Raw genomic sequence first — 27,818 nt, 5'->3', positions numbered from 1 at the left:
TTTCATGTCCTTCATCATGTAAAATTACATTTTTTGTTCAATACATATTTCAGAACACATTTTTACGTCATTTCACACTCACATCACATCATTAGTCATTCAGTCATAATGTGATTACGTCCGCAGTGATTTTCATTATTTTTAAGAGTGTAAAAATGTAATTTTCGATCAAGCTTCCATTACATGGCCTATCGGACTAATGATATGAGAAGTTATAGTCTTTGTATAAATGTTTGGAAAGTATTTTCAGCCGTAGTCAGCCAATGCTAGTCTCATTAGGGCAAAAGTTTGAACCATATATTATCTCGCAGAAACCCATCTTAGTAGACATAAGCACAATTATAGCTCAAATTTTGGAGATCCACTATGTTTTTATTTATTATAGTTGTTCTGATAACATTAGTTATTTCACTAATTTCTAACTTTTGCCCCACATTACTCTATCCATGTTTTCCTTAGCTTGGCTGTTTGTTTCATGAACGGGGTTTTTTATTCCACTCGCCGCTTATTTACTGCATGTTTGCTCGTTCTAATTGCATTAATGTTCATGTCTCAATCTGACCGGCTGATAAAGTAGCATAGAGTTGATACCTGCGAGAGAGATATCCGCTTAGAAAGGCACTCACATACAATGTTCTTAATTTGTAATATGATGGCAACAGCTTCCCAGGGATATATGAAAAGTATCTTATTATCTTTAGCCCTCTGCTATTTAACACCGACTTAAGGCGGGTATCGTAAAATCTAAACATCTAAACATACTTTTTAATTGGATTAAATACATAAATTTAAGTGAAATTTGCAAAAAAGTTACACGTCTTTTCGGTGAGAATCGAACTCACAACTGCGTATTCACTAGATAGAGTGCGTTACCCTTACATCACGAGAGGACTCATGGACGCAGAAGTTAACCTGAATTCGATTTCAACTCAATAATTACGTGGTCCTCTTTCGGAAGAATTAGACGGCCATCCAAACGCAACGCTTTCCACTGTACATGCAATGCCTAGCCTAGGGCGGTTCAAAATTTGAAAGTGTTTCAAAATTCAATCTCCCATATGATTCTTACTATTCCTACCATAAAAATAGTGTTCTGTGAAATTTTCAGCTTTCTACGTGGGGATTTAAAGGTGGCCCAAAGACAACGTAGGTTTATATGGCAATTACTATGGAGAAATTTTGAGATATGTTCAAAACACGCTAGTACTGTAATGTAGGTACAAACTTATTAAACTTAGTTTTGAATTAATATAGGATCATACCAGTCCCAGAGTGATTGCAAAAGAAAAAAAAACTTGATTGCCCTTGCTAATTTTAAACAAAAAAGTGGGAGTTTCATACAATTTAATATATAAGTCCTTTTTAACACACCATGCGGTGTACAGAGCTCGTTTTTGAATTTTCCACACCATAACTATCTATAGATATATCCTTTACCCGTTCCTAACGATCGAAATAAACTGATACAGCTTCTGGAAATGTTCCAACCGAAATGCCACATTAATTTAATTTATCTGAAACAAATCCCAAATCAAGTCTTGCCAAATATGCTCTCGCTCTTCGACCACCGAAGGGACCCTCACTTATCCAATAAAGAACCTTTTCACTAGATTGCGAGTTGACGATTGACTGCTTTCTGCCCGAGAAGAAAGCTATCTCTGCTCTACTGACGATCAAACTGGGAACGGAATAGCCGTCCTGAAATGGCAGCCCGGTTGGCTGTGATACGAGAAGGGACCCTCTTCACCGACCTTCCAACCCAACACCACAAACGACAGCACAATTATTGATAGCAGAGGTTCGCTTCGGTGGAGTCAAGGATAAAACTGGGGAAGGGGGGGTTTAGTAAGGTTATCGAGAACCGGTACTCTATTTTGAGGAAACGTAAAGTAAATCGCAATGCAATTGTGGGGACCGAAAGGGAAGCAAATAAACCCGAGTAGAGCCCAAGAACATAAGCACAACAAATGAATTTCGTTATTTATATCAAAGTGAAATCAATAGCATGAATACTATTTTTTTTTAATTTGTATTAACAAGATTTCCTGCCCTAGGCTAGTTCATCTCTGGACCAACGGCTATACTTCCCTTCCGAAGGAATTAGTTACTATAACCTTTACGTCATAAATGACTATCTTGGGAATGAGATTCGATCCCAGGTCCTTGGTGTGAGAGGCATGTGTTCTAACCACTACACCAGGTCCATCTCTATGAATACTAATCAGCCAAGCGAAGTGTAAAATAAATGTTATTGAATATTAAGTACTTTAGTTAACAAAAAACTGATAGCGAACTATAAATTTACATTAAGAATCACGTTGCAGACCGCTCTGAGTCGGATTGGGAGACCTCTTAACATTCCTATTAGGGATGTTCTTGGAATAATGGACATCCCAGCTATGCGAATCGTCAACAACTGCATATTCTTCTTCTTCTTTCTGGCGTTACGTCCCCACTGGGACAGAGCCTGCTTCTCAGCTTAGTGTTCTTATGAGCACTTCCACAGTTATTAACTGAGAGTTTGGCCTAGTTGGGATGTAACGCCAGAAAGAAGAAAAAGAAGTTTAGTTCAAATTAAAAAAAAAAACAAGCTTAACCATAGATTCAATTAACAATTTTATTAAAAAAAAAACACTCGATATATCGGCTAAGAAATGGTTATAAAAACTGCCTAATAAAACTAAAACTGCCTAATAAATCGTGGGTTTTTGTGCCCATTAAAATTAAATGCAAAATTCTCAAATAACAGACAAAAAACGGAATTTCATGAAATATCGAAAAAATCAAAATTAAAACTTCCACCAAATGAACTTTTCACCTTTTTCTTTGTGTCTAAATATACCAGTTTAGCTGCTAGCGACACAGCTAAAATATAAATTTCAAAGTCTTTCTCCTTTCGTAAGACTAGAACCATATAAATTTTGGTATAATATTGAATTTGGATTCCAAGCTGTACCGTCTCAAATTCTACATGAGCTACCTGAGTTCTCTCTGAAGAAACGAAAAGCTGTCCAGGGTTATCTAACAACCTCGTTGTGTACAGTACCTTACGATGCTTCCCTAGCCGTTATTATCAGAAAAAATCACCATCAAATCTGGGCGAAATTAAAATTTGAAGTTGCGTCCTTTAGATTGTATAAGTTCACAAATTCAAATGAAATCTATTTAAACGGGTTTGACCGTGATAATCAGAATATACTATTAAAAATAGATTCAAATTTTGTTCATTTAGTTATTTGTAACTTCTAGTCGGAGTTTTGAATGAGATCAACCAAATTTTGAGTTCTTTTTTGAAGGTGTAACTATTAAATACATTTATTTTAAACTAGTGGTCCCGGCAAACTTCTTCTCGCCATCAAGTAGGCTGTTGAAAACCGCTATGAATCGTCCCATAGAAAATGACAGTTCCGTTCAGTCCCGTTTTTCCTACTTTCCCGGTGACACGGTGCTCCAATTACCGTTATTATCAAATAAAATATACCATTCAAACGGCAGTCAGCAGTTGATTCCTAACGTTATTCTGCACCTCTGTGCAGATTTTTAAAAAAATCCTTAGGCAGAATATTGAGTTACGCCCTTTTGAAGTTTATATGATAGAAATCACTGAAAATATGACATTTTTACTTGTTTAAACAAAGAGATTATACAAAAAATGTAGTTTTGATTTTTTATCTGGTTTTATATATTGAAAAACATTTTCATAAAAAAAATCTAGACCGACATTTGGAAAGGGCCAATGCTATGATAAGTTATTACTTATCAACCAATACACGAACAATTATATCTAACAATCTAACGCCTGTTAGTGATTTTAGTAAATTGTCCAAAGCATTCAAATATGAATGAATAATTCTTGGACAGGATATGCAGATACGCCCTTTTGAAGTGTATGGAAAGAATATTGCATGGTGAATTCCGTTTCATCTATAATCTATAATCGGTTAGGCGCATACATAATCATTACACCTCTGCGGTTGTTCTTATTTCATTCAATTTAGCAAGTTGCACAAAATCTACACGTACACATATTGTCTAGATTGACATAATAAAGGGCCAAAGTATAATTGAAATATATATACATCAATATAGCTGAACATCAAAGTTGATCGCAACATTCGAACATTACATATCTGTATCTACATAATTCTATATTCTATATTCTATTCAATTCTATTTAATTCTTTTCTATTCTAATCTGTTCTATTCTATTCAATTTTACTCTACTTGAATTTATTCTATTCTGATCCACCCTACTTGTTCTTATACATATTTTCACAAATGCCAATGTTGTAATCAAAAACTGCGCCCAAAAGAATTGAACGGTACACTTTCGATGTTTGTTCGACTTTATAGCGCAGACAGGTCTGTGAAACAGCGTTATGCACAGCGTTATCCGACGCCAGCTCATCATGTCAGCCTAGTCCTCGACCAGTTGCATTGCAGAAGACTTTTACATTAAACATGGTGATATGATATTTCGAAGATTTTGTCAGACTCTGCTTGTCCGATCACGGACAGTAGTTGACGAGGGCAATCCTTCCGGAATAGAGGATCCCTGCTTCGGTGGCCAATTCCTTTCGGAACGCCAGGGATGATCGGCCAATTCCTTCTCCTGAAGGAATGCCTGGGGTGCCGATAGCTCAGACTGTGAATATGATTTCTTAACTACAGTCCTGAAAAGGACTACTAGCTGGGCTGCTTCGGTGAGAGAAACGCTTTGGGTATCGGTTTTCGAACTACGACGGTTTATTCGCGTGCCATACAACGGCTAGAAACTGAATGGTGGGGTTGCGATGGAAATTTCCACTGTCTTATGTACTACATACTGGATGCTGCAATCGGTAGTCCGGGTGGTGTGATGATGGAGAGCTCAAGCTAGTCGGTCGGGTTGCGTGAAGTAATGTGTGTGTGTGGTTCAGGTAGAAAAGGGTGTTTGTTAGTGGTGGTAGCCGAAATACTCGCGGCGACTCGAGGTTAGTTATGTGGTTGTTTTACATGAATGGGAATAGGGGGGAATGGATTACATAGACAGGATCAACAACAAGGTGAAAACGACGACTGAACTGATCAGGGTTAAAATGTTGCACACTGTTCGCGTTTTGCGTGAACACTGCTCTTCCCAGCTCTCGACAAACTTGTTCAAATTACCTTTAAAATGAGGATCCAGCTCAAATAAAAATCATTTAATACAAAAAGCTTAAATTCCTTAAAATACACAAAAACTATCATATATAAGTTGAAACCCTTATTTGGACTTACTGTGAAATAATAATTCAAATCTTCGTTTTTATGGATCATATGAGAAGCACGCATTAGGAGTCAGAATCTGTGCATAGCATTTTTTTACAGAGCTGGGAGCGCTAAAAAGCCGTACAAATATCGAAAGAGTACCGTTCAAATCTTTTGCGCGCAGTTGGTAATTTTAACAGTGTCTATTTGTAAAAATATGTACAAGAACAAGTAGGGTTGATCAGAGTAGAATAAATTTAAGTAGAGTATAATTGAATAGAATAGAACAGATTAGAATAGAAGTATGTATATATGAATATATAATATAGATAAAGATAAGTGATGTTCGAGTGTTCCGGTCAACTTTGATACAGTCATTGTTCAGCTGTATTGAAATGTGTTTATTTCAATTATACATTGGTCCTTCTTCAATGTCAGTATAGACAACATGTGTACGTGTAAATTTGGAATCGTTCAAATGTTACGTAACGAGGAGGTTCGGTAGTGTTACGGTTCATACATTTTCCATACAAAAGCTGTAACGTGGGGGAGGAAAGGGGGTCTCAAATTGGAAAATTCTGCGTTACATTTGAATACAATTTGAATCATTCCTTCTATGCAACTTGCTAAATTGAATGAATAGGGGGGCCCAGATAGCCGTAGCGGTAAACGCGCAGCTATTCAGTATGACCATGCTGAGGGTCGTGGGTTCGAATCCCGCTGGTCGAGGATCTTTTCGTAAAGGAAATTTTCTCGATTCCCAGGGCATAGAGTATCTTCGTACCTGCCACACGAAATACGCATGCAAAAATGGTCATTGGCATAGTAAGCTCTCAGTTAATAACTGTGGAAGTGCTCATAAGAACACTAAGCTGAGAAGCAGGCTCTGTCCCAGTTGGGACGTAACGCCAGAAAGAAGAAGAAGAAGAACAACCGCAAAAGTGTAATGATTATGTATGCACCTAGCTAAACGTTAATTACAGATGGAGCAGAATCCACCATATCCCATATTCCATATTCTTTCCACACATTTCAAAAGGGCGTATCTGCATATCCTGTCCAAGAATTTTTCATACAAATTTGAATGCTTTGGACAATTTCCTAAAATCACTAACAGGCGTTAATTTGGTAGATATCATTTTTCGTGTATTGGTTTATTAGTAATAATCAAACAAAGCATTGGCCCTTTTCAAATGGCGGTCGAGAAAAATTTTAGAAAAATGTATTTTTCAATATCTAAAACCATATAAAAAATTAAAACTACAACATTTTATTATAATATCATTGTTTAAACAAGTTAAAGTGGCATATTTCGTGTGATTTCTATCATATAAACTTCAAAAGGGCGTAACTCAAAATTCTGCCTAAGGATTTTTTTAAAAATCGGCCCAGAGGTGCAGAACAACGTCAGGAATCAACTGCTGACTGCCGTTTGAATGGTATATTTTATTTGATAAAAAAGGTAATTGGAGCACCGTGGGTGAACATCCTGGAACTTTTATACACACAAACACGTCGGAACCCTTGACGAACAAAATGGAAAAAGAATCATCCAAATCCGTTGCCTCGTTCGTGAGCCATTTCGTGACATACAAACACCATTCCATTTTTATTTATAGATAGATATAGATAGATAAATTATGCATTATAATACTGTTGAGCAACTTCAATTGATTTCAAAGACACAATTGCACTTACAAGACTTAAAAATTTTTCACAATTAACTGATTTTTCATAGGCTCAAGCGCTATAAGGCATCGAGGGGCCACTTCCATCATGTAATCAAATTAGTTTTTTTACTCACGATTCAAATACTTTAACATGCAACTCATAGGTACATGTTGTATAGCAAAACGCTTGACATATGCTTGTCAAAGAACACTTTAAGGCTTGAGTTTTCTGTAAAAGGTAGCACTTCGTCATACTTGGTTGAGTTTCTCAGTTTAAGTGAAGTGCATTGATAGGAAAAAAAATAATAGAAATCATGAAGTGTAATGCCCATATTGATATGGTTCCAGATATGTTCCTAATTGAATACTTCCCCCCAATGCATCGAAAACCTACGGTAGAGTGGTCTATGCATCTAATGGTTCTGAATGTGTTGCTGGGAAACATCATTTTGAAGGTTGATCCCCTTTTGGATATATTCCCGGATAATATTGACATGATTGGAAATACAAACATGACTGACCATGTTTTTCGGAACCAGTTTTTCAGAAATGTTCATATTTCTGAAGATTTCCAACGAATCTCAATGCGTCCGGTGGCATTCAACTTCCTACAAGTTCTAGTTTCTAGGGAAATTATCAACATCTATCCAAATTTACACCGCACAAAAATAAAAGCGACAAAAAAAAAAGACATTTGCACATGACCTCGGAAAATCCGGAACATCTCCGGTGTCCAGTGGCCAATATGCATGCAGTTCCTGAAACTAGACCAAATTTTCCGCATTCCGGGTAATGGTGCGTTCAGGGCGATGATTCGGAAAAATGAATATCAGGGTTATGGGGTACAATCTTCCTTAGAGAGTTCCGATAAGAGTATTGATTTTTAAGGAAGACATGTACAGTATGGCCCATAAAAAATGCGAAAATCTTCATATTGTGTTTTATGGTAGTTTTTACATAGAAAATGTGAATTAAACATAAACATTATTCATTACTTGTATGGTTTAATCTTATCATTATCCACCACGAAAAGTGGAGAAAGAAGAAGAAGCGAACGTTATTTTCGGCAACCGACCTGGCAACGAAATAAGGACTATGATTGGAAACTCGGTACCTGGAACGTCAGGACCTTAAATGAACCTGGACGAGTGAGCCTTTTGGCTCGTGAATTGCGAAAAGTTGGCGTGTGCGTGGCTGCAATTCAGGAAGTGCGTTGGCTAAGATCTAGAGAATGTGAATTCCGAGCGGTAGACCCCATCGCTAACATCGCTTTCAAATACAACATCTACCACAGCGGTGGCGATAAAGCTGAACACGGAGTTGGTTTCATAGTGATCGGGAAGCAGATGAAACGCGTTATTAGGTGGAAGCCGATCAACGAGCGGATCTGCGTATTGAGGATTCGGGGCAAGTTCTTCAACTACAGCCTGATCAACGTATATGCACCGACTAACGACAAACCCGATGACGTGAAGGACGCGTTTTACGAATGTCTCGACAATACCTATGGAGAATGCCCAAAACACGACGTGAAAATTGTCATCGGCGACGCTAATGCGCAGGTCGGAAAAGAGGACTTCTTCCGCCCTATCATTGGTAAAGAGAGCCTTCACTCTGGATGGCCATCTGCAGCACTTACTTTACACGCAAGGATATCCGCAAGCACACCTGGCAACACCCAAATGGCGAACTTTGCAACCAAATCGACCATGTTCTGGTAGACGGCCGACATTCTTCCGATGTCATCGATGTTAGAACTTTCAGGGGTCCTAATATCGACTCAGACCACTATCTCGTTGTAAGCAAAATTCGAGTGCGATTATCAACCGTTTCGAGTTCTAGAAATCGACAGTCGTTGCGTTTCAATATCCAACGCCTGTCAGCAGCTGGTGTAGCAGCGGACTACCATCAAAAGCTCGACGAGCGGATTAGCGAAATCGACGAAAGCGTCAACTTCAGCGATCTGTGGGAGTCAGTCCACGGAGCGGTGAGCACAGTAGCGCGAGAAGTGGTAGGTACTGCTCAACGGAGACCAAAGAACGGTTGGTTCGACGAGGAGTGCCAGAGAATGACGAACGAGAAGAACTTGGCTAGAAGCCGGATGCTGGTGTCTGGTACCCGTCAGAGCAGAGAGCGGTACAAGGAAGCAAGGGCAGCCGAAAAACGGATCCATCGCAGAAAGAAAAAGGAGCATGAAGAGGCAATAATTGCTCAGGCGCAAGAAGCTATGGAACAGAACAACATGCGACGGTTCTTCTTCTTCTTTCTGGCGTTACGTCCCCACTGGGACAAAGCCTGCTTCTCAGCTTAGTGTTCTTATGAGCACTTCCACAGTTATTACCTGAGAGCTTACTATACCTATGACCATTTTTGCATGCGTATATCGTGTGGCAGGTACGAAGATACTCTATGCCCTGGGAAGTCGAGAAAATTTCCAACCCGAAAAGATCCTCGACTGGTGGGATTCGAACCCACGACCCTCAGCTTGGTCTTGCTGAATAGCTGCGCGTTAACCGCTACGGCTATCTGGGCCCCTAGAACATGCGACGGTTCTACGAGTCCGTAAATGGTGTGCGGAAAAAACAGCGCCGTCTCCCGCCATGTGCAACGACCGTGAAGGAAACTTGCTGACGGATATAACAATGGTGGCCACCAGGAGGAAAGAGTACTTCGAGTCATTGTTGAACGGAGATAATGGAAGTGGATCTGGTAGCAGTATTCAAATCGATGACGATGGACAGGCTGTGGAACCTCCAACGCTAGATGAGGTAAAAAAAAAACTATCAATGGGCTGAAGAACAACAAGGCTGCTGGGAAGGACGAGCACCCGACCGAACTTCTCAAATACGGAAGTGAGCAGCTGCACGAACTCCTTCACCGTATCATATTGAGGATATGGGAGGAAGAACAAATGCCTACTTATGGTTGGAAGATCTCATTTCCCCTCTGTACAAGAAAGGGCATCGACTGGAGTGCGCCAATTACCGAGGGATAACACTCCTTAATTCGGCGTACAAAATCATGTCTGGAATTCTGTTCAACAGATTGAGACCGTATGAGGAGTCCTTTATCGGCGAATACCAAGCTGCGTCAAATCCTAGATAAATTCCGGGAGTACAACTTGCAGACTCATCATCTGTTTATAGATTTTAAAGCAGCGTACGATTCAGTGAAGAGAAACGAGTTGTGGCAAATTATGTCCGAACATGGCTTTCCGGCGAAGCTTATTAGACTGATTCGTGCAACGCTTGATGGATCTAAATCAAGTGTGCGGTTGGTGGACGAGATTTCTTCATCGTTCGTAACCTTAGATGGATTGAAACAGATTGACGCTCTTTCTAACTTGCTGTTTAACATAGCGCTCGAAGGTGCTATCAGGAGAGCCGGTGTGCAGAGAAGCGGTACCATTATCACACGTTCTCATATGCTCCTTGGCTTTGCGGACGATATCGACATCATCGGGATTGACCGTCGGGCAATGTAAGAGGCGTTCGTGCCTTTCAAGAGGGAGACAGCGAGGATTGGGCTCACGATCAACACCACAAAAACGAAGTACATGATAGCTGGTGGTCAACGTGGGTCCGGACGTGTTAGTGGTAGCGAAATGGTGCTAGGTGGTGAAAAGTTTGAAGTGATGGAAGAATTTGTGTATCTTGGAACACTAGTGACATGCGATAATGATGTTACCCGCGAGGTGAAAAGACGTATTGCAGCTGCGAGTCGGGCTTTCTACGGGCTCCGTAACCAGCTGAAGTCCCGTAGCCTGCAAACGAAAACAAAACTCGCGTTATACAAGACACTGATCCTTCCGGTTGTCCTATATGGCCATGAATCATGGACATTGAAGGAAGTCGACCGGAGAGCTTTCGGGGTGTTTGAACTAAAGTGCTGCGAACAATACTCGGCGGTAAACTAGAAAACGGCATCTGGCGGCGTCGCATGAATCACGATTTGTACCAAGTGTATAAAGAGGTGAATACTGTCAAGCGCATAAAACACGGCAGGCTGCGTTGGGCTGGTCACATTGCCCGTATGCCGGAAGAACGACAAGCAAAGATAATATTCAACAGAGAACCCGGACGAGGCCGCCGACTTCGTGACTGGAAGCGATTGGCCCAGGACCGAGCCCAGTGGAGAAGACTCATCCATTCGGCGCAGATTCATCTTAGCGAATTGTAGCCCATCAAGTATCAAGTAAGTATGGTTTAATCTATTTAGACTCAATTTTTCGCTTTTTACATTAATTTTATCTGTTACTTTCACCTTACCAGAGAGGGATTGGAAGCATACCTTCAAATTTTGTCACGCGGACGTCGAGTTCAATATCTGTGTGATGAAAGCTTCTAAAACACCAACGATGGCGTGAGATTCTTCACAGGCCTTGTATCCAGCATACGCCCATATCAAATGATGGAATTGATGCATACCTGGGTCATTGGAGACTTAAACATATTTTCGAACAAACGGCTCATTTTGGAGAGCTTTGATTGAACCTTCATATAAGTGTGATAAGTGGCTCCGTTTTGCTCAAAACCTATGAGCTAGTATTTATATAAGTTGCCTCCAACCAAAGGAACAAATTTCATCCTCAAAAATCTGATATAGCCCTCCGTATTTAGTTTTTATTCAACTTTAACAAAAAATAAAGGCATATCAAACCTATAAGACGCAAATGCCATCAAAACTATGACCCTGGCAAAATATTTTATTGTAATCATGAAAAACACGTTCTCTAAGAACTCCTCCATCCTCTCATACTAAACAAAATAAAATTTTCAACAATAAAGTGTGGTTTTTAAAGGTGGAAAGTTAATCACCAGAGTATACGACAATCAGATGATGTTTCTAGCTTTGGGCGGACAAAACCTTTGAACTTCTTTGCTTTATTACATTATTTAGGACAATGAGAAAATTAAGACATAAATTGTCCTGTATAGCGAAGTTATGTCAGAATATACTACAATAATCAGAAATTACATACACTAGCAAAAACAATGAAAATAACGCTTGTGGATGCTAGATTCACGATCAAACAATTTTCGCATTTTTATGGGCCATACTGTAAAATTAAGCTGTGCAAGTGTTATGATTCGATAAAATCAAATAATAACGGATATTTCTTACTTTCCTTAAGCGTATTTAAAGTATTGAGTTGGTAGATTAATACATTTTTTTCACTATTGTTTTCATCTACGGCTCCAAAGTGTTTGTGGGATTGAAAAGTACTGAAAAACCACAAGTAAAATTGTAACGTTGTGAAAAATCTAAATGTAGTAATGTATGCTATACTTGATTACAATACTATTGACAATGATTTAGAGTACCATAGTCTGGTCAATCGCACATTGTTTAGCAATTGAAACTTACGTACTGGGACAGTAAATAGTTTGCCGTAACAGCTAAGTTGAGCTGTAACAATATATTATGAATGATAATAATAATACAAAATTGGCTCCGTAATGCCTTATAGCGCTTAAGCCTATGGAAAATCGATCAATTGTGAAAAACTTGCAAAAAAAAAAACACCGACACGTTAATGGTTCTAATGGAAGATTTGCCCTTTGAAGGAATCACCACCTGATGAAAAGTTTTCCGGACTGAAGCGGGGATTGAATCCACACTTCTTGACTCGATGCGGTTAAATGCTAAGTAAAGCTAGCAGCACGGCCACGAAGCCCATTGCAATTGTCATTGAAAACATTTGAACATTGTTAACCGTATTATAAGGTATAATTTATCTGTTTAAAATAAATGTTTCTACTAGGTGAAAGCACTCAAAATTTGGTAGATCTCATTCAAAACTTCGCCTATAAGTAACAAATAACTAAATAAATAAACTTTGAGTTGAATTATAATGGTATATTTTTTTCTGATAATCACGGCTAATTAAAATCCGTTTAAACATCTCAGATTTCCTTTGAATTTAAGTACCGTTAAACGGGGTAACTTAGATATTTTTTTTTTTTTTCGAAGAAAACTTGAATCTTTATGCATGCTGTTTAAAAGAATATTAATTTATAATTTTAAAACAAGTACTGGCATTCTAGCTATCGATTGCAGTTGATAGATTGCCAAAAGATTTATTCTGAATGGATGTATAATTTTTCATATAATCGCAAGTCGGTATAAATCGAACAAAATTGAATGAATTACGCTACACTTGTAGGGTATTGCATACCTCTGGGCGTTTAACGTTGTATCGAAATTTTTGACTTCGATTACAAAAATGATCCCTTGGGGGGTCCCATAGCCTCGAGGTTACGCTTTCGCTTCGTAAGCGGAAGGTCATGGGTTCGATTCCCAAACCCCCCACACAAAAAACTCCGTCCAGCCACCTGAAGACACGCCGCACGAAGGACCGTGTATTGGGGAACACATCCATCCTTCGTCAGTATCGGATGGTGACTGAGACACACTGACCCTCTTTGTAGCCTGTTGCCTCACACGGCACTTAAACATGGCAAAATGAACCACCGCATACCAATGGACTTCGATATGGATATGGATTGCACCAACGACAGCACTCTCCTCTACCTCTACCTGCTCGGTATGAGAGAAATAACAATAGCAAATAATATATGCATACAACTGTCAGAACACGCATATATGTAAACCTTATTTCAACAAAGCTTTATCCGACTGCGGCTTCAGGAACTACCACACAATTATCGAATAACGCAATGTGGTAGTGAAAATATCACTGTAAGATTTGGTGCCTCTTTAGCGTCCGGATATAGATGCAGCACGGTAGTTTTTAAATAAAATTAGTTATTGTACACCTAATCTGCAAAAGTCGTTGCAAAAAAATAGGTGTGAGATTTAACTATAAGACCCTGCACAGCTTTGTTCCCAAAGCTCTGAAAGATCTTTTGTTACGCTTGTAGATTTGATAACCTGTAATCCAAGTAATTGTTGAACAACTTTAAACACTCGTTGTTGTCCATTAGGGTATCAACCTGGTTCATAAACATTCGAAAGAGCACTGAGTACACGTGTAGATCTGAAGGCCTATACTCAATAAAATTCTTGTATTACAACAAACTTGATTAGCTATATTTGTAAGACCCTACCTACCTTGTATTTTATTGGTTACAACGTAAGCGTCACGCCATTGCCGAGCGTATTGTAGTGCTCCATTTTCGTGTGTCTTGCGCGATGCTTTTCCAGTTGTTCCGAACATTTAGGGTCGTCAGGTCCTCTTCCATTGCGTATAGCCAGCGTATTCGTGATCTTCCACGAAGTCGCCTACATCTACTTGGTTCCCTGCTGAGTATTATTTTCGCATTTTTTTTTTCGGCATTCGCACTAAGTGAAAAGCACTTCATTGAAAACTGCCGTATTTTACACGCTTAACAATAGTCGCATCTTTATAATTTGATACAACTCGTGATAAATGCGTCTGCACCACACGCCACTTTCTGGTCTGCCTCTTTCAACGTCCACGCTTCGTGCCCGTAGAGGCACAGGAGGAATCAATTCCTTATACAGGGCGAATTTTGTTTTCGTTTGCAAGTTGCGGGTCCTAACCCGAGCAAAGACGGTTAACTGGATGATATGATAACAACTTTTATTATCGCTGACAGTGATGGCATTTCACCAGTGTGTAGCACTAGCCTGTAAGTGCATCAGTCACATTGAGAAGCATCCAGTCAGTCACTCCACTTAAGAGAAAATACATACACTCTAAACTTGCTCTGTTAAAAAATGAGTGCCGAGCGCACAAAACCGGCCTCTCTTTGTGCAGCACAGATTCTTTGCAAATAGGGCTGTACACAATTTTGTGCAAACGGTGGTAAACAAAACTGAATGAGTGAAATGCGCATAGAGGAGGATCGCTTGTAATGCCTTTTCCCTGCGGTGGATTCATTTTTCATCGGCTCTCGTAGTCCTCTGTTCTGCCGGATACCGGCCACAAGCCAGTCGTTTCGTCTTTGTCGTTGGCCAGGCCCTTCCCGCGCCGTTTTGGTCACAGCTTCGTGGACAGGGTCCCACAGGCCCTTGGCTTCTCCAGGAATGTTAATTCTCCCCAACTGCTCGTCTAGCTGCTGTAGTACTGTACCCTATCCGACGACAAGCGTTGGATATTGAAGCACATCGTTCTGTTATTTCTATAACTCATGACGCTAGATAAACGCGCTCGAATTTCAGCCGCAACGAAATTATTATCCGTGTCGATATTAGGACCTTGAAGGGTTCTGACATCCATGACATCTGAGAAATGTCGCCCATCAACCAACAACTGGTCTATTTGGGAGCAGGCATCGCCACTGGGGTGTCGCTAGATATGTTTGTGGATATTCTTGCGTGTACTGCTGATTGCCATCCTTCTAGCAGCAGCAAAAGTTACAAGCCACAGGAAATTTCATTGGCAACGGAATAGAGGCTTTTCGTTCCAATGACGGGTCGGACGAAGTCTTGACAACTTGTTTTTGGCACACCCGTAGGCCTTATCTAGGCTTTCCTAGAACTCATCCTTCGTGTCATCGGGCTTATCGATCGTTGGCACATATATGTTGATCAGGCTGCAGTTGAAGAACTTGAAATTTATTCTCAACACACAGGTCGCTTACGTTTTTCCACCGTTTAACTCGCTTCATCTGCTTCCGCAGTTCACGATCCAGGAACACCACGCGCACGGATTCATTCAAAATTTTCACATTCCAAGATCCAACTTTCCAATCGTTGCCCTATATTCGTTGCCGGGTCTGTTGCCGAAAAATTTATCCGTTTACTCTACTGTTGCCTTTCTTAGTTGATGAAGAGTCTTCGATAGACCACCTAATCATGGTTGCGCTACCTACATCGTGCTAGAGAGCCTGCCTCCTCGTTGCTGACACGATACAGCATTGTCCGTTTGTTCTTTACATGATGAAAACGGTCATACCCATCACAACCATCTACCTTTATCAGGGCTTTGGACCTGTAGCTCTGATTCTCAATAGTTTCAAGTTCTTTCGGACATGCTACTATGGTGATCCTATACGCTAGCGTTGTTGAGTATAAATGTTGTTCATAAATCTCCGAAAAAAAAACTGATTACCGTAATTTCGGGTGAAATTGATCATTTTTCACGGTTCTTCTAGTCTGATTTCTATAATGTTAACAATGCCAAACAACTAAATGCAGGAAAACAAGTACGAAGGTGAGCCTCATCGACTTATGTACCGAAATTTTCTAACTAATGTCATTTTAGTGTTAACAAATACCGTAAAACGGGGTAACTTTGATAGTTTTTTCGAAGAAAACTTGAATATTTATGCTTGCTGTTTCAAAGAATAATAATTTATAGGTAGATGAAAAAACCGAATTTAGTACTATACCATTTAATTCCACTAGAGTTTGTATCCTTTGACAGATACGCGTATTTCGACCTCAACTGTAAGGCCGTCTTCAGTGTCGTGTACTAGACTCGACTTCGTCGAGTCTAGTACACGACACTGAAGACGGCCTTACAGTTGAGGTCGAAATACGCGTATCTGTCAAAGGATACAAACTCTAGTGGAATTAAATGGTATAGTACTAAATTCGGTTTTTTCATCTACCTATAGGTATTCTACTAAACAGCTCGAAGATTTATTATAATAATTTATATTTTTAAAACAAGTACTGGCATCCTAGCTATCGATTGCAGTCGATAGATTTCCAAAAGATTTATTATGAATGGATATCTAATTTTTCATATAATCGAAAGTCGGTTTTCTGTTTTGGGGTAACTTTGATAATGGAGTATGCATCGAACAAAATTGAATGAATAACGAACATTTGTAGGGCATTGCATACCTCTAGGCGTTTAACGTCATATGGAAATTTCTGACTTAGATTACAAAAATGATCCCAGTTTGTGAAAATGCTATTCGCTAAGAGATTTGAGACCGTATTCAAGTTCTATGATAACTAGGCTGCCAAATATAAGTGGCCAACTATTCAAAACTACATCAAATAATGATCGTAGAACAGATTGTTTGTAAGCGTTTCGAAAATGCTAAAATTGTGTCAATTTTTAATATTCGTATAAAAAGCCTCAAATGCACTTGATTCCAATGAAAATAGCTTTGACATGAAGTGTCATACTAATACTCTTTACTTTTGCATTCGTTTTGCTTAACTGATTATCAGAAACTTCGTTATTTTGTTTAATATGTTGTGGGTCTTGCACTATCAAAGTTACCCGCATTATCAAAGTTACCCCGTTTTACGGTACCTCTAAAATAAAAAATCATAGGAACTCATTTCGGGGTGAAATTGATCACTTGTCAATACCATTATTGTTAGTTTCCAAAACAAATCTATATGATAAATTTGAGCTCCCTGAATCCGAAAATGTTTGTAAAATTCTTAACAATGCAATATTTATATAAATAACAAATAATTAAATTTCAAGAATAACGCGGAAAACGCCTAAATGTATGCAATTTCCTAAGGAATTCAATGATATCTAACAGAATTTCAATTATTTCAACCATATGAGCAAATTAGTACGAGTTTTGGTGATGAAATCTAGCTTGGGGATATATCTCAAGCATCCTCACAAACTTTCAGGTTTATACCATGTTCTAATCCTTGTTTATTAATAGAAGTTCATAGGTGTTTGTCAATACTGCACCGTGCATGATTTTGAAATTTTACTTTATTTTCATAGTAATAAACATTCTTTAACGCGAAAAACCTCACAACACACAATTCGACAATAGTTACGACAAGCAACGTTCATTTACTGCAACTTACATTGATATTTGTGCTCCATTATGAATAAATTGAATCGTGTGATTCGATGATCAATTTCACCCGATTTTACGGTATGTTTGTCGATCTGAAGATTTTTATTTCAAGGAGTTACACTGCGGAACACGTTTTTGTCTCCAGCACCAAAATACCGCTATTCACTTAATTAAGGGTTGCTGAATCTATTGCCGTTATCAGAAATATCATAGCACGTCTAGTTTTTGAGATATTAACTGTTGAAAACGCAAAAAATGACTATTTCAGCCAACTTGCATGCAAGTTTGTCAGCTTGTAAGGTAATATATTGGCTTAATTTGCCACAGAATTCAAACTTTATATGTATAACAATACTTATCATCAAAATTTGTAATACTTTCGATGCGGAAAAGTTGTTTTTTGATGGTTTAGAGAATTGTTGTATTTTGCCATATAGAAAAAACGAAGAATTTTGTATGGAGACTGCAAGCATGTTGAAAAAATCGGTTTAATCGAAATTTAATCGCGCGATTTCAATCAAATTATGCCTGAAATGAAAGTTCAAGTTCTATTTTGCATGTTTGGTGGATTAGATTATAAAAAAGTTTGATAAATTGTACTTTAAATTTCATGTAAACATTAATAAAACCTTTGTTTTATACAACTTTGGCGACCTGTAGCTAAAAATTGTGACGTGCTGGAACATTTCTGAAAATGGCACCAGATTAAGCAACCCCAAATTTACTAGAGACACATAATTTGATCCTTGAGACACGCAAAAATGTCATTTTTGTTACGCTGTGTTATTGGATCAATTTCCATAGTCGTTGAACCCAAAATCTGGTAACGCTTAACTATATATCGTTAATAGTTGTCATAGCCACATATCCACACACATCATAGAAACATAACTAAGATCGATTTGAGGAAGCAAATGATGTTGTGTACCACAAAAGCATATTTTTCGTGTTAGAGGATTAACATCTGAAGACAGGAACCGTCACAATTTCGTGCCCCGAGAAACCTGGAAAGTAATCAATCTTCTTTATAGAAAACAAAATCCTAAGATTAAAATTGGATCTCCGTAATACAAAGGTTATACATCTTAAACTTTTCGTTACAATCTATTGGCATTGTCCTATCCACATGAAAAAAAAAACATAACACATACCCTACACTACAATTTTGCATTTTTCTGCAATTTTCGAAATTGTTTTGCAGGTTTCTTTTTCACAATAAATTATGCTGGTGATTTTTCTTAAGACCAGAGCACATCGTGATATCAATTTAAACCCGGCTCATATGAGATACAAAAATAAAGTCTCCAAATTAGTACAGGCTTTTCCAACGCATATAAAGCCTGTTAAGCTGTTTCTGAAGCTGATCAAAAATTGATTGTTTCGCTGGATCAATACCCATCCACTTGAATGAGATAGACGTGGCCTTCTAGGAAGTCTGAGTCTGGATTATTTAGAAATCGGGTTTATGTGAAACATACATTAAACATAACAGCTGTACATAATTCTTGGAAATAAGACAAATTCTGGCTGGAAACAACTTTGAAATGGTATTTTGATAACTAAAAACGTCTGAATCGAAATTCAAATGTTGCATGGTGCTATCAGATAAGATAGAAAGTTTTTTTTTTCTGGAAGCCAACACTCTTGAACGATACCTCTTGTTGTAAAACCACTTCCTTCCGTTCTACCATCGTTGCTGCCATTGGACTATGGCTAGGGAAACTGTTAAGCTGAAGTGCTACACTTTCACGGTCCATGGATAACTCAATGGAGCGAGAGGTGTTCTATTTTCTCTCAACCGCCGCAATCAGAATCCACTCTACTGGAAGTCGGTAGCAAGAACCAGGGAGCGTCAAAGTTGAACTATTTATGTGTCCGTCGACCGTGACGTGTTGCCTCTGTTTCCACTGCGCTTCGACGAAGGATTCCCCGGATCTGGTTCGAGTGATTGACAGTCAGCAAGTGTAAAATTGAAAAACACTTTGTAGGAGTTATACATATACCAGCAACCGGAAGGACGCAGCTTAAATTGGGAAAATTCGAAACCGGATCGGTTTAACCAATTTTTGATGGCTAAGAGGTGTGGAATTGGTGACGATTTTAACGAGCGAACGAGCGGTGTAAATCCCCCAACAAACCGCAGTTTTTTTTTCGCGTTTGCCGCCATAATCCGCTCCCCAGAACCGGTATCATGTGACCCCTGAGGTGAAGTGTAATCAATAAATATTAATTCAACGGGACTAAAGATAATGCTCGAACAAAACCGAAGCCGTGATAAGTGGCAGGGATTTTTCCACTTGTTCTATGACATCATTGTGTTTTTTAACGTTCGCTGTTTGCATCGTTATTGAATGATGATTTAAATGCCGCCAATTAATTATGTATGAACTCATTGAACTTTCAAACATTTTTTTTTATAGAATTAGCTTTGATGTAGGGTGAATTATTTTACTCCCTATTTTTTCACTTCATTATGAGGACTTGCAAAAATGTGGGTTTTATAATCATGGAGAATTGCATCGCACAATTTGATTGTTCAAAATCCATTATAGTAGAGTGAATCTTTGTTTTTCTGTAGGCAACGTCACAAATGTGGTTTGCATCTTCCGAAAACCCTTAACAGTCCAATACCTACCTTAGCTTACCTTACAGTCCAATACGTTGAATAAATAACAAAAAAATGTGTTTAGGTGGAGCAGTTATGCTTGAGTAACACAAATTATAATCCATGTAAACGTTTATTAGTCGATATTTCATATTTAGATTTTTAGTTTTCGTAGCCGTCCATCCGTAATGGTGTTGCATTCCTCTATTATAATAATTGTTTGCCAATTTTTTCTTTGAAACTTTCCCTTAACATGGGCATTTTTATATGAAGGACATTATTAACTGTAGAGTAGGGCAATTGAAAATCCATATTTTCCTTACCATCCTTATCATAGAAATAGTGTTCTGTGAAATTGTCAGCTTTTTCGGTAGTGATTTCAAGACAAAGGAAGTTTATATGGAAATTTCTATGGAGAAACTTTGAAAAATGTTCCAAACACGTTAGTACTGGAATGTATGCCTAAATTTATCATCCCATAGTTCAAACTTATTGTTCACTACCGAAAAAGCTGAAAATTTCGCAGAACACTATTTTTATGACAATGATGGTAAGGAAGACATGGGAGATGGGATTTTCAATCATTTTTAAATTATGAACCGCCCTACTGTGGAGCGTCACTTAAAACTGCTCACGCCTTCCAATTTTGTTCTCCGCCATGATTTTTAAAATAATATGATATAAATATGAATAACTTAATATGAAAAAGGATTTATTCAGACAGATTTTTTTTAATTCAATTATAAGTATCATTCCAAACAATTCATTTATTTCTTAAATCTAGGTGTTCTGTGTTGGACAATACTATCATCATAATTTAGCAGAAACTAAATTAAGCTTTGATTGACATTTTATCAACAATTTTACCAAAAAAAATTGTGGCAAAATTTCTGCAGATAAAACTTTACGACTTTGATCGTTGTTCCACAATGCATACACAATTGAATAAAATTCAAAAAAATATAATTAGCCAAACTGTAACTGATTTGCAATTACAGATTTTAGTGTATAAAATTCTTATTGACCAACATGCATATGTTAAGTGCTAGCACTAACTACGTTTATTTCTTTTTTTCTCATTACAGTAAGTAATCAATCGCCAGGCGACATACAATCGGACTTCATAACGACAGATATTACAAAAAGGTATTTGATTGTTACGTAGACTAAACCCCAAGTATCCTAGAAGCTATATGTGCCATCAATTCACATTCTAATAATATTTGCGTCAAATACCATATGGTTAAACAGTATTTGCTCTCTTGAATATTTTGGTATCAAAATCTTATTGTGTACATCGTATGTAGGTACGTATTTATTTCACTGATAGTTACAAATGACGAATTCCATCCAGAATGAGTCGAAAAAAATAAAAATATATACACTGAAAAAGTATGTTGGGGCAGGTTCGCGATTTCCGTTGGAAATTCGGTAAACGCGCAGCTATACAGCAAGACCAAGCTGAGGGTCGTGGGTTTGAATCCCACCGGTCGAGGATCTTTTCAGGTTGGAAATTTTCTCGACTTCCCAGGGCATAGAGTATCTTCGTACTTGCCACACGATATACACATGCAAAAATGGTCATTGGCATAGTAAGCTCTCAGTTAATAACTGTGGAAGTGCTCATAAGAACACTAAGCTGAGAAGCAGACTTTGTCCCAGTGGGGACGTAACTCCAGAAAGAAGAAAAAGAACTTGGGCGATTACAAATTTTGGACTTCTTGCTTATCTTAGAGCTCGACTTAGAATGAATTTATTTCCTTAATCTTAATTTTACGAAACCTAGCTTGCTACTACAACTTATGAATATTAAATTATATGCTTCTCAATTATAGCACTACTACAATCGTCTAGCACTCAAATGCAGTACTAGATCAGGTGGGTTCGGCGCGAATCTATAGAGATCTGGATGTCAAGAATTTTTTAAATTTTCACCATAAGAGCTTGATAGTTAACATAACGAAAAATTATATTTAATAAAAAAGTTTTTCTAAGAAAAACTTACGGTCGATTTTTAAAATTTTGATGTTTTGTCATAATAAATACGTTTTCATGACACAATAAGAATCTTAAAAATATTTTGAACGAAAATGATTATCTCGATCACTTCTCTTGAAGTAGCCGTTTTCGAATTATATCAAGTGTAATTCAAAAAAATATAAATTTAATAATAAGATAGGCCATTTTTATTAGTTATTTGCGATACTTCATCCAGAAAAAGAAGTTAGTGGAGTGAAATATGGCCTATTTTCTCGAAAACGTATTGTTCTTGATGGAAAACCGCGAATAACTAATGAAAATGACCTATTTTATTCTTTAAATAATATTTTTTTGCATTAAACTTTTTATCATTTGAATATGGCCTTCTAAAGCAATTTTCCAGATAATCATTTTGGTTTAATATAATTTCAAGTTATTGTATCATCAGAACGTATTTATTATGATAAAGAACCAAAATATTGAAAATCGACCAAAAGTTGTTCTTTGAAAAACTTTTTTAATAAAAATGTATCCATCATGAAACATTGTCACAAACATCTGTTTACTATCAAGACTCTATGGTGAAAATTAATAAAATAATAAAAAATTATACATTAAAAATGGGGTTTTTGCGTTTTTCAAAATTTAAGTTTTATTTTTGAATTTTTCATGTAAAATATAAATTACTTTTTCAGTGCATACTTTTTTCATGCAGTCCAAACGATTCACTATAACTGCTTTATAGAATATTTTTCTCTAAAATCAACAGTTTGGGAGTTAGAATATTTCAAATAAATTGCATGCAAAATATTATAGGTCATTTTCAAATGTTATTCTTGAGACAAAATAATCGATTTGTCTATGGAAAACACTCATTCTAACATACCAAAAACATGTGCAAAATTTGCTGCAAATCGAAGATTGTCTAGTTCTGGGACTGACCGATTTGACATGGAATTCGTCTTTCTATCATTTGATGTTAGAGAAAAGTACCAAAAACTTGACTGCTGAAAGTTCGACAAAAATTTGTTAGTGTATGAAACTAAATGTACTAAATAAAACAAAAAAAAACAATCCAATCCAGTCAGGCTAAAGCCTGGGTGGCCTCTGCTGTACGTAGGAGACGTCTCCATTCGACTCGGTCCATGGCTTCCCGTCGCCAGCCACGCATTCTGCGAAGGGTCCGCAGATCGTCCTCAACTTGATCGACCCATTTTGCTCGCTGCGCACCACGTCGTCTTGTGCCGGTCGGATTGTTTTCGAGAACCATTTTCACCGGGTTGGTATCCGACATTCTGGTGACATGCCCGGCCCACCGCAGCCTCCCAATTTTTGTGAGGTGGGCAATGGTTGGTTCTCCCAGCAGCTGGTGCAATTCATGGTTCATCCGCCTTCTCCACGTTCCGTCTTCCATCTGCACTCCGCCGTAGATGGTCCGCAACACCTTCCGTTCGAAAACACCAAGGGCGCGTTGATCCTCTGCACGTAGGGTCCATGTTTCGTGTCCATAGAGGAGTACCGGTCTAATCAGTGTCTTGTAGATGGTCAAATTCGTGCGATGGCGAACTTTGCTCGATCGGAGCGTTCTGCGTAGTCCAAAGTAGGCACGATTTCCAGCAACGATGCGTCTCTGGATTTCTCTGCTGGTGTCGTTGTCGGCGGTCACCAGTGAGCCCAAGTACACGAAATCTTCGGCAACCTCGATTTCATCACCGTCAATATAAACTCGAGGTGGGGGGCGTGCCGTGTCTTCTCTTGAGCCCCTCGCTATCATGTACTTCGTCTTTGACACATTGATGTTCAGTCCGATTCGCCTAGCTTCAGCCCTTAGTCGGATGTACGTATCCGCCATCGTCTCAAAGTTGCGTGCAACAATATCAATGTCGTCGGCGAAACCAAGTAACTGAACGGTCTTTCTGAAAATCGTGCCACTCGTGTCTATCCCCGCTCTTTTTATCACACCCTCTAAAGCAATGTTGAACAGTAAACACGAAAGGCCATCACCTTGCCGTAACCCTCTGCGAGATTCGAAGGGACTCGAGAGTTTCCCTGATACTCGGACTACGCACATCACTCGCTCCATCGTCGCCTTGATCAATCTTATCAGTTTGTCCGGGAAACCGTATTCGTGCATAATCTGCCATAGCTATTCTCGATCGATTGTATCATAGGCCGATTTAAAATCGATGAATAAATGATGTGTGAGTACATTGTATTCGTGGCATTTCTGCAACACCTGGCAGATGGCGAATATCTGGTCCGTTGTTGCTCGTTCGCCCATAAATCCTGCCTGATATTGTCCAACGAATAATCTAGCAATTGGTGATAGACGGCGGCATAGAATTTGAGAGAGTACCTTGTAGGCGGCGCTCAAAATTGTGATCGCACGATAATTGGCGCAATCCAACTTGTCGCCCTTTTTGTAGATGGGACAAACGACACCTTCCATCCACTCCTCCGGCAATACTTCCTCCTCCCAAATCTTGGAAATAACCCAGTGCAGCTCTCTTGCCAGTGCATCACCACCGTATTTTAGCAACTCGCTCGGAAGTTGGTCCACTCCAGCGGCTTTGTTGTTTTTCAACCGTCTAATTTCCGTTTCTACATCTTGGAGATCTGGAGGCGGAAGTCTTTCGTCGTCCGCGCGTGCTCCCAAAGTTATTTCCGTGCCACCTCCGCTACTGGCCACATCACCATTAAGGTGCTCGTCGTAGTGCTGCCGCCACCTTTCGACCACCTCACGTTCGTTCGTGAGAAGATTTCCGTCACAGTCTCTGCACATGTCGGCTTGTGGCACAAAGCCTTTGCGCGAACGGTTAAGCTTCTCGTAGAACTTCCGTGTGTCTTTAGCGCGGAACAGCTCTTCCATCGCTTCGCGATCTCGTTCTTCTAGATGGCGCTTTTTTCTTCGGAAGATCGAGTTTTGTCTGTTACGCGCCTGTTTATACCGTGCCTCGTTCGCTCTCGTGCGGTGTTGCAGCATTCTCGCCCATGCTGCATTCTTCTCATTCTTCAACTGCTCGCATTCGCCGTCGTACCAGTCGTTTCTCTGATTCGGGGCCGCTGGACCTAGTGCTGCTGTTGCGGTGCTACCTATGGCGGATCTTATGTGCCTCCAGCCATCTTCTAGAGTGGCGGCGCCAAGCTGCTCTTCCGTTGGTAGGGCCATTTCCAACTGCTGCGCGTATTCTTGGGCTACTTGTGAGTCCCGTAGCCGCTCGATGTTAAGCCGCGGCGTTTGGCTTCGACGCGAGTTGTTCACCGTCGAAAGTTTTGAGCGCATACATACAGCAACTAGATAGTGATCCAAATCTATATTCGCACTGCGGTATGTGCGAACATTGGTAATGTCAGAGAAGAATTTTCCGTCGATTAGAACGTGGTCGATTTGGTTCTCGGTTAGGTTATCGGGTGATCTCCAGGTGGTCTTATGGATATCTTTGCGAGGGAAGAAGGTGCTTCGGACAACCATACCACGAGAGGCTGCAAAGTTGACGCATCGTTGGCCGTTGTCGTTAGATACGGCATGCAGACTGTTCCACCCGATCACCGGTCTGTACATCTCCTCTCGTCCTACCTGTGCGTTCATGTCGCCAACAACGAGTTTCACGTCACGCGGAGAGCATGCGTCATAAATCTGCTCCAGCTGCGCGTAAAACGTCTCCTTCTCGTCTTCGGGTCTCCCTTCGTGTGGGCAGTGTACGTTGATGATGCTGTAGTTGAAGAAACGGCCTTTTATCCTCATCTTGCACATCCTTGCGTTGATCGGCTGCCACCCGCTAACGCGTTGTCGCATCTTGCCCAACACTTTGAAGCCAGTTCCTAGCTCATTTGTGGTGCCACAGCTTTGGTAGAAGGTAGCCGCTCGATGCCCGCTTTTCCACACCTTCTGTCCAGTCCAACAAAGTTCCTGCAGCGCAACGATATCGAAGTTACGGGGATGTAGTTCGTCATAGATTATCCTGTCGCAACCTGCGAAACCAAGTGACTTGCAGTTCCATGTTCCAAGTTTCCAATCGTAATCCTTATTTCGTCGCGTGGGTCTTTGCCGATTGTTCCGGGTCGTATTATCTCCTATGTTATTCGCAATAAGGTTTTTTACGGGTGGCTTATTGCGCCTACGCCAACACTCCTGTCTCGCCGGAGCGCCATCGTGCCAGCTCTGTTTAACGTCCCAACTAACACTAGGACGATCGCGCTGATGGGGCTACCATCTTGGATTTAGCTGTGCGCCTTACTCAGCCGCTGGATACCAGAACAGACGCTGTTTGAGCCGCACCTCCTGGTGAACAGACGCTCGAGACGTACCTCCTCAATCCAGCTGATGTCAGAAGGACAACAGTGCCCAGGCTGCACTACCAGCTAAGTACGCAATCCTTAGCTGGCGGTCTTTGTCATCGTTTGACCCGTGGAAGCGTGAGGTAGGAACTTGTGAGGACCAGAGCTGTGTTGAACGCTCCTTCCTAGTTGTCGACTCACCGTTTTGCAGCCCATTTCAAAGCCGAGTTAACCTTATTGACGAGTGTCGATTCGTTAGGGGCGATCCATTAATTACGTAAGACAATTTTGGCGGTTTTAGGACCCCCCCTCCCCCCATAGTAAGATTTTTTGTATGAAAATTAAAAATAATTTGTATGGCGCGTAAGAAATCCCAAACCACCCCTCCCCCCATAAACCCTTACCTAATTAATGGACGACCCCTTAAATAGCATGTAAGGTACACCGAAAAACTGATCTAGTGGGTTACCGAATTTCGTGAAAATTTGCTATTTTGTTCCTTATCCGAAATAAAAAATACACTTTTTTTTTTGGATTGTTTTATTAGGGTGATCATTTCCGAAATAGGGTGACTAGAAAAATCGCAACTCTGCAAAAAAAATTAAATCATAACTTTTGAAAAGCTTGACCGATTTTAAATTTTCTTGAACGAAATGAAAGCTGAAGAGTTCACAAAAGTTTTTTTTTACATGCAAAAATTCAAAAAAATTCCGTTTTTTGTGTTTTGAAGGCCTTGATACCAAAGGGGCTATTGCTGTTCTCATTTCTTCTTGAAAGTTCAGAAAGTTTTACGTTTACTGTCAAATTTATAGAGTTATGTTCTTTAGTTTTTGAGATATATTTTTTTGAAAATAAAAAAAATCGGTCATTTTTAATCGACACAGACTGTAGGTCACATCACATTAGATTTTTAATTGAAAAAAACATAACTTTTGAACAGCTCAACCGATTATCAATCTTTTTTATGGAATGAAAGCAATAGCCCCTTTGATCCGAGGAAATCGGTTGAGCTGTTCAAAAGTTATGATTTTTTTTAAATAAAAAAAATCTAATGCGCTGAGACCTGCCGATGAAAAATGACTGATTTTAAATTTTCAAAAAAATATATCTCAACAACTAAAAAAACATACATCGCTGAAAATTTGACAGTAAACGTAAAATTTTCTGAACTTTCAAGAAAAAATGAGAACAGCAATCGGCCGAACAGTACAACAGTTATATATTTTTTGAAAATAAAAATTTTGCAGGGTCGCGATTTTTCGGGTCATCCTATTTTGGAAATGGTCACCCTAATCAAAATATCCAAAAACACGTGTATCCTTATTTTAGACAAGGAAC

At 39.2% G+C, this 27,818-nt stretch overlaps 1 protein-coding gene across 3 annotated transcripts in view; it reads left to right on the top strand.

The window, feature by feature from the left end:
* The window catches only part of LOC5567033 (glucose dehydrogenase [FAD, quinone]), a 206,254-nt gene that overhangs the window by 68,641 nt on the left and 109,795 nt on the right, over window positions 1–27,818 (top strand). The window contains exon 1 of one of the 3 annotated variants that reach the window (XM_001651381.2): window positions 21,348–21,368. The exons of the other annotated variants lie outside the window; for them this stretch is intronic. The gene's annotated coding sequence lies outside the window, so the exon portion shown is untranslated. Of the gene's footprint in view, window positions 1–21,347; window positions 21,369–27,818 lie in introns of those variants that run through there. 3 annotated transcript variants of the gene reach the window in all.

Source organism: Aedes aegypti, chromosome 3 (genome assembly GCF_002204515.2).
Source record: "Aedes aegypti strain LVP_AGWG chromosome 3, AaegL5.0 Primary Assembly, whole genome shotgun sequence".
In the NCBI taxonomy this organism is placed as follows: Eukaryota; Metazoa; Arthropoda; class Insecta; order Diptera; family Culicidae; genus Aedes; species Aedes aegypti.
The sequence above is the reverse complement of the archived record's forward strand: the minus strand, read 5'-3'. Positions and strand labels throughout refer to the sequence as shown.